This window comes from Pteropus vampyrus, unplaced genomic scaffold (assembly GCF_000151845.1).
Source record: "Pteropus vampyrus isolate Shadow unplaced genomic scaffold, Pvam_2.0 Scaffold193, whole genome shotgun sequence".
Lineage (NCBI taxonomy): Eukaryota > Metazoa > Chordata > Mammalia > Chiroptera > Pteropodidae > Pteropus > Pteropus vampyrus.
Window position 1 is genome coordinate 928,755 of NW_011888974.1, and position 6,969 is coordinate 935,723.

The 6,969-nt window shown below is 34.5% G+C and overlaps 1 pseudogene; it reads right to left on the reverse strand.

Annotated features, from left to right (window-relative positions):
* The window catches only part of LOC111746527, a 4,132-nt pseudogene extending 1,632 nt beyond the window's left edge, over nt 1-2,500 (reverse strand).
* Nucleotides 2,501-6,969: the final 4,469 nt, after the last annotated feature.

Below are 6,969 nucleotides of genomic sequence, written 5' to 3' on the forward strand. Positions count from 1 at the left end.
TTTTTTTTTAAGGCAAGACAACCCTTGGTTGACCTCATAGATTGCAAGGACCTTGTCAGCTTACAATCCCTTATTTTTTAATTTTTATACCTATAGCACCTGGCCTTCCTAGGTGGTCTCCCATTCAAGTATTAACCAGGCCTGACCCTGAGATGAGACGGGATCGGGCTTGTTCAGGGTAGCAGGGCCGTAGACAGCCTAGGCATACTTGAAGGAGCCCTTTTCCATCTCAGCAGCCTCCTTCTCAAATTTTTCAAAAGTTCTTTTGTTGATCCCATCACATTTGTAGATCAGATGACCAGTAGTGGTAGACTTGCTGTAATCTACATATCCAGTGATAACAATGTTGATATGAGTCTTTCTCTTTCTTATTTTGACTTAGATTTAGCAGTGGCTTTCATGACATCTGTGTTCTGGCAGCAAACGCATTACAAAAAAAGCAAAATCTATACCTTTAGATTCTGGTATACACAAGATGAAAAACCTATAATAAATGAGTAAGGAGCCTACCTTAAAAAAGCTAGGAAATGAAGAAGCAAATTAAACCTGAAATAGAAAAATATGACTAATAAAGGTGATACCAAAAATCAATGAAATAAGAAGTGGACAGATAGTAAAGAAAATCACTGATTCCAAAAGTAATTCATTTGAAAAATCCAGATCATTAAAGTATTTGTTATCTATTACTATGTAACAATATAACTGCAAACATGGTGGCTTTAAATAACACAATTTTCTCATCGTTTTTGTGAGTCGGGAGTCCAAGCACAGATTAATTGGGTCTTCTGCTTTAGGGTCTTATATAACTGCAATCAAGGTGTCTCATCTGAGGCTCAGCTGGGGAAGAAGCCACTTACAATTTATGTGGTTATTGATAGAATTCAGTTCTGCTGCGCTTGAAGCCTCAGTTTCTAGCTGTCTGTCAACCAGAGGCCAACCTTAGCTCTTTAACACATGATCCTTTCCAAATGGCAGCTTGCAACATGGCAGTTTAATTCCTCAAAGCCACAGTGGTGGGGGGAATTTTATAGTAATATTATTATCTCATATAAAATAATCACAAACACATTACCACATATATCCCTTCACCTTTGTCATATTCTATTGGTTAGAAGCAAATCACAGGTCACATTCACACTAAAGGGAGATGATCACATAAGAGAGTGAATACCGGGAGATGAATATCATAGGGTAACCCTAGAGTCTCTTGCCATAATTAATAAAACGCAGGCTAGATCCTGTAAACAAAAAATATTATTAATATTAGTAAGAAAAGGAGGGACATCACTAAAGTGTGAATATACATTAAATACATAATAAGAATATTATGAATAATTTGTGCCAATATATTTGTTAATTCAAGTGGAACGGACAAATTCCTTAAAGACATCATCAAAACTGACACAGGAAGAAAAAGAAGCTTAGAGAGAAATGTAAACTGAGTAAAAAAATAATAATAAAGCTTAAAGAGAAATAAATTAAAGAAAAACAATAGAAAAAATTAATGAACCAGAAGTTGGTTGTTTGAAAAGATCTCCCCAATTCACAACATTTTAGTTAGACTGAACAAAAAAATAACAAAGTCTCAAATTATTAAAATTGAGCATGGAAAATGGGACATTACTACTAACCCTATAGAAGTAAAAAGGACTATAAGGAAATGCTATAAAAAACTATACTCCAACAAAGTAGATAACCTAGATGAAATGGACAAATTCCTAGCAGGACTCAATTTACTAAAACTGACTGAAAAAGAAATTGAAAAGCTGAAAAAAAACTATAACAAAGAGATTGAAATAATAATAATAATATAATAATAATAATAATAATAATAATAATAATAATAAATAGAAACTTATAAAGAAAAGCCCAAGACCAAATGTCTTTACTGGTGAATTTTGCTAAATGTTTAAAGACGAATTAATGCTGGAAGAGTTATATTAGCAAGATGGTAAAATAGGAATCTTCTACCACCAGCGGCTACCCGCCCCCCACCCTAGAGAACAGCAATTTTGACAACCACTGATCAATAAGAATACCTTTGTGGGGAGTCCAGTGGAGAAGTTCCACCACATCATTGGACCAAAAAAAAAAAAAAAAAAATCAGAGAATTGACGCATTGAAGAGGGTAGGAAGAACAATTTCACATTACCCAAGTCACTCCTTTCCCAAGGAGCCAAGAGAGATCCCCTTGGCCCACAACTTCTCCCATGGGGAAAAGACAATGTTGAGAGTCAAAACCTGGCCTCCCCAGCCAAAGAAAATGGTGCCCAAGAGACTCACTTCTTCCTCTCCTGACCCAGAATACTTAAGTGATCAGCACAGCTGAGGGGCTGGAAGAGGCTGGAAGTACAGAAACCAGGGCTTGAAATTCAACAAAATACTGCAGATTCTACTAACCACTTTATGGCTTCCATCAGAAAGCCCACAAATAAGGTACTTGGATGCCTCACCTGCAGATGCCCCCAACTCGTCCAAGGGTACTCTCAATGCTCCACATACCCGACTCACCTCCTTTGGCCAGCTCCCTACACATGCCCTCATGACAGCAAGTTTAAGTTTTTGTAGACAACTTGAAATCACATGCAGAAAAGCCAGTCTGACTCTGGGACTGGAAGAAGGCAAAACAAACAAACAAAAAACTTGAGCTTTTCAGGGCACTACCCTAAGGAAATTAAAAACCAGGAGGCTCTCAGCTTCCAGCCTGGCTTTATGGAGTCAGTAGAAGGCATATAATCTTAAGAATTTCCCCCCAAGAGAGAACAAGAGGTATGAAGTGGGCACATCCACAGACAAGGTCTGTGAGGGCCTCAGAATACCTATCAGGGCTCACTGGTGAAGATTTTTCTCTCCCGAACCAGTCAGTAAAGACTGGAGGAAGTAACTGCTTCTTCAGTTATGGATACAACACAAGACTTTAAGGAACACAAAAAATCAGGAAAACATGATACCACCAAAGGACCATGATAATTTTTTAGTAACTGACCCCCCACAAATATGGAGATCTACAAATTGCCTGACAAAGAATTCAAAATAATTGTTTTAAGAAAGCTCAGTGAACTACTAGAGAACACAGATAGACAACTCAATGAAATTAGGAGAACAATACATGAACAAAACAAGATGGTCCAGAAAGCTATAAAAATCAAAATAAGAACCAAACAAATTCTGGAATTGAAGATTACAATGAACAAAATTTTTTTAATGTAATATTATTAATAATATCAATATTAATATCAATATTAGACTTGATCAAACATAAGAAAGAATCTGTGGGCTCAAAGATAGGTCATTTGATATTATCCAATCAGAAAAGACAAAAGAAAAAAAGTAAAAAGGAATGAAGAAAGTCTCTAGAATTTACAGGACACTATAAAGATAAAGAATATATGCATAATGGGAGTCCCAGAAGGAAAAGAGAGGGACAAGGGGACAAAAAGCTTATTTAAAGAAATAATGGCTAAAAACGTCCCAAATCTGGGGAGAGATTTAAACATCTAATTACATGAAGCTCAAAAGTACCCAAATAGATTCAACCCAAAGAAGACCTCATTGAGATGTATTATAATCAAACTATCATAACTCAAGTATCAAGAGAGACTTTTGACAGCTGTAAGAGAGAAAAAGACTTGTCACATACAAGAAACCTCTATAATGATATAAGTCGATTTCTAAGCAGAAACCTTGCAGGCCAGGAAAAAGTGGGATGGATATACTCAAAATGCTGAAAGAAAAACACTGCCAACCAAGAACATTTTACCAGGCAAGCTGTCCTTCAGAAATGAAGGAGAGATAAAGACTTTCCCAGATAAACAAAAGCTAAGAGAGCTCATCACCACTAGACCAGCCTTATAATTATTCAAACTGAAACAAAAGGATGCTAATTAGTAACATGAAAACATATGAAATTTTCAAACTCACTGGTAAAAATAACTACATAGGCATATTTAAAATAATGATACATTAATTGCTTTTATGTGGTGAATTGCTTTTAAGTCTAGTATAAAAATTAAGAGACAAAAGACTTAAAGATAACTATAGTTACAATCATTAGTTAATGCAGGGGTCTCCAACTCCCCAGGCCATGGACCAGTACCAGTCCATGGCCTGTTAGGAACAGGGCCACATGGTAGGAAGTGAGTGGCCAGTGAATGAGCAAAGCTTCCTCTGTATTTGCAGTCACTCCTCAGCACTAGTATTACCGCCTTAACTCCACCTCAGATCACCAGACATTAGATTCTCATAGGAGTGACCTGTCCCTGGTGCCAAAAAGGTTGGGGACTGCTTAGTTAATGGATACACATAAAATATGGGAGGGAGAGTAAAAGGATAGAGTTTTTATGAAAAAAATTAAGTTGTTATTAGCTTAAACAGACTGTTATAAGATGTTTTATTAAGCTTCATGGTAACTACAAAGCAAAAACTTCTGGTAGATACACAATGGATAAAGAAAAAGGAAGCCAAGAGTATCACTAAAGAAAATCATCAAACCACAAAGGAAGACAGTAAGAAAAGAAGGAAAAAATGAACTATAAAACAGTCAGAAAACAATGAACAAAATGGCAATAGTAAGTCTTACTTATTACTAATTACTTTAAATGTAAATGGATTAACTTTTAGATTCAAAACACATAGAGTGGCTAAATGGATTTTTTGTTTAAAGAATCAATTATATGCTGTCTATAGAGACTTACTACAGCTTTAAGAACACACATAGGCTGAAAGTGAAGGGATGGGTAAAGATATTCCATGCAAATGGAAACCAAAAGAGAGCAAGAGTAGCTATGCTTATATCACACAAAATAGACTTTAAGTAAAAAACTGTAATAAGAGATATAAGAAGGTCATTACATTGGGATAAAGGGATCAATTCATCAAGAGGATATATAATTGTAAATATATATACATCTAGCATCAGAGCACCTAAATACATAAAACAAATATTAAGAGATCAAAAGGGAGAAATATATAGCAATACGATAATAGCAGGGGACTTCAATATCCCTTTTTCAACAATGGATAGATCATCCAGACAGAAATCAATAAGGAAACTCTGAATGTGAACTACAGTGTAGATCAAATGAACTTAACAGATATATACAGAACATTTCATCCAACAGTAGTGAATACACATTCTTCTCAAGTACACTTTCTCTCAGATAGATCATATTAGGTCACGAAACAAGCCTTTAAAAATTTAAGAAGATAGAAATCATAGCAAGCATCTTTTCTAACCACAATGATATGAGACTAGATCAATAACAGGAGGTAAACAAGAAAATTCACAAATATGTGGAAATTTAACAACCAATGGGTCAAAAAAGAAATAAAAAGAGACATAAAAATATCTTGAGACAAACTAAAATGGCAACACAACATATCTAAACTATGTAATGAAGCAAAAGCAGTTCTAAGAAAGAAGTTTGTACCAATAATGCCTACACTAAGACAAAAGAAAGATCTCGAATAAATAACTAGTTTTATACTTCAAGGAGCTATAAAAAAGGAAACAAACTAAGCCCAAAATAAGCAAAAAGAAGAAAATAACAAAGATCAGAGCAGAAATAAATGAAATAGAGACTAGAAAAGCAATAGAGGGATCAATAAAACTAAGAGTTGATATTTTGAAAAGATGAACAAAATTGACAAACCATTAGCTAGACTAAGAAAAAAGAGAGAAGACTCAAATAAAATCAGAAATGAAAGAGAGGATGTTACAACTGATACCACAGAAACACAAAGTATCTTAAGAGAATACAATTAACAGTTATATGTAAACAAACTGTATAACATAGAAAAAAAATAAATGAATTCCTAGAAATGTACAACCTACCAAAACTGAATCATGAAGAAATAGAAAATCCGAACATACCAATAACAAGTATAAAGATTGAATTAGTAATGAAAAATCTCCCAACAAAGTAAAGCCCAGGACCAGTGCTTCACTGCTGAATTCTACCAACATCTGAAGAAGAATCAACACCAATGCCTTTCAATTTGTTTCAAAAAATTGAAGAAGAGAAAACGCTTCAAAACTTATTTTACAAGTCCAGCATTATCCTGAAACAAAAAGTCAGACAAGGATGCTGCAAAAAAATTACAGTTCAATATCCCTGATAAATATAGATGCAAAATTTCTCAACAAAATACTAGCAAATCAAATTCAACAGCACATCAAGAAGATCATGCACAATGACCAAGTGGGATATATCCCTGAGGTGCAAGGATGTTTCAACATATGCAAATCAATAAATGTAAAACATTATATTAACAAAATTAAAGATAAAAATCATACAATCATCTCAATATGTAATTGCTTTACATATTTCAGGGCCCCATGATTGGGAGCATAGATATTAATAAGTGTTATGTCTTCTTGGTGCTTGATTCCTTTTATCATTATGAAATGTCTCTCGGTATCTTTCTTAACCTCTTTATTTTAAAGTCTATTTTGTCTGATATTAGTACCGCTACTCCCGCTTTTCTCTGAATGCCATTTTTTTTGTTTTCAGTTTAATTTATTTCTGCTCTAATTTTGATTATTTCTTTCCTTCTGCTGACTTTAGGCTTCATTTGTTCTTCCTTTTCTAGTTTTTGAAGATGAAGCGTTAGATTGTTTATTACTTAGGCTCGTTCTTGTTTTTGGAGATAGGCCTATAATGATATAAACTTTCCTCTTATGACCGCTTTTGCCATGTCCCAAAAGTTTTGATATGTTGTACTATCATTATCATTCATTTCTATGTATCTCTTGATCTCTCTTTTTATTTCTGCTCTGGCCTAGTTATTCTTCAGTAGCATGTTGTTTAATCTCCATATGTTTGTGGTTCTTCCTGCTTTCTTTTTGCATTTGATCTCTAGTTTCAAAGCATTATGATCAGAGAATATGGTTGGTATAATTTCAACCCTCTTATATTTGTTGAGGCTATCTCTGTGCCCCAGTATGTGGTCAATCCTTGAGAATGTTCC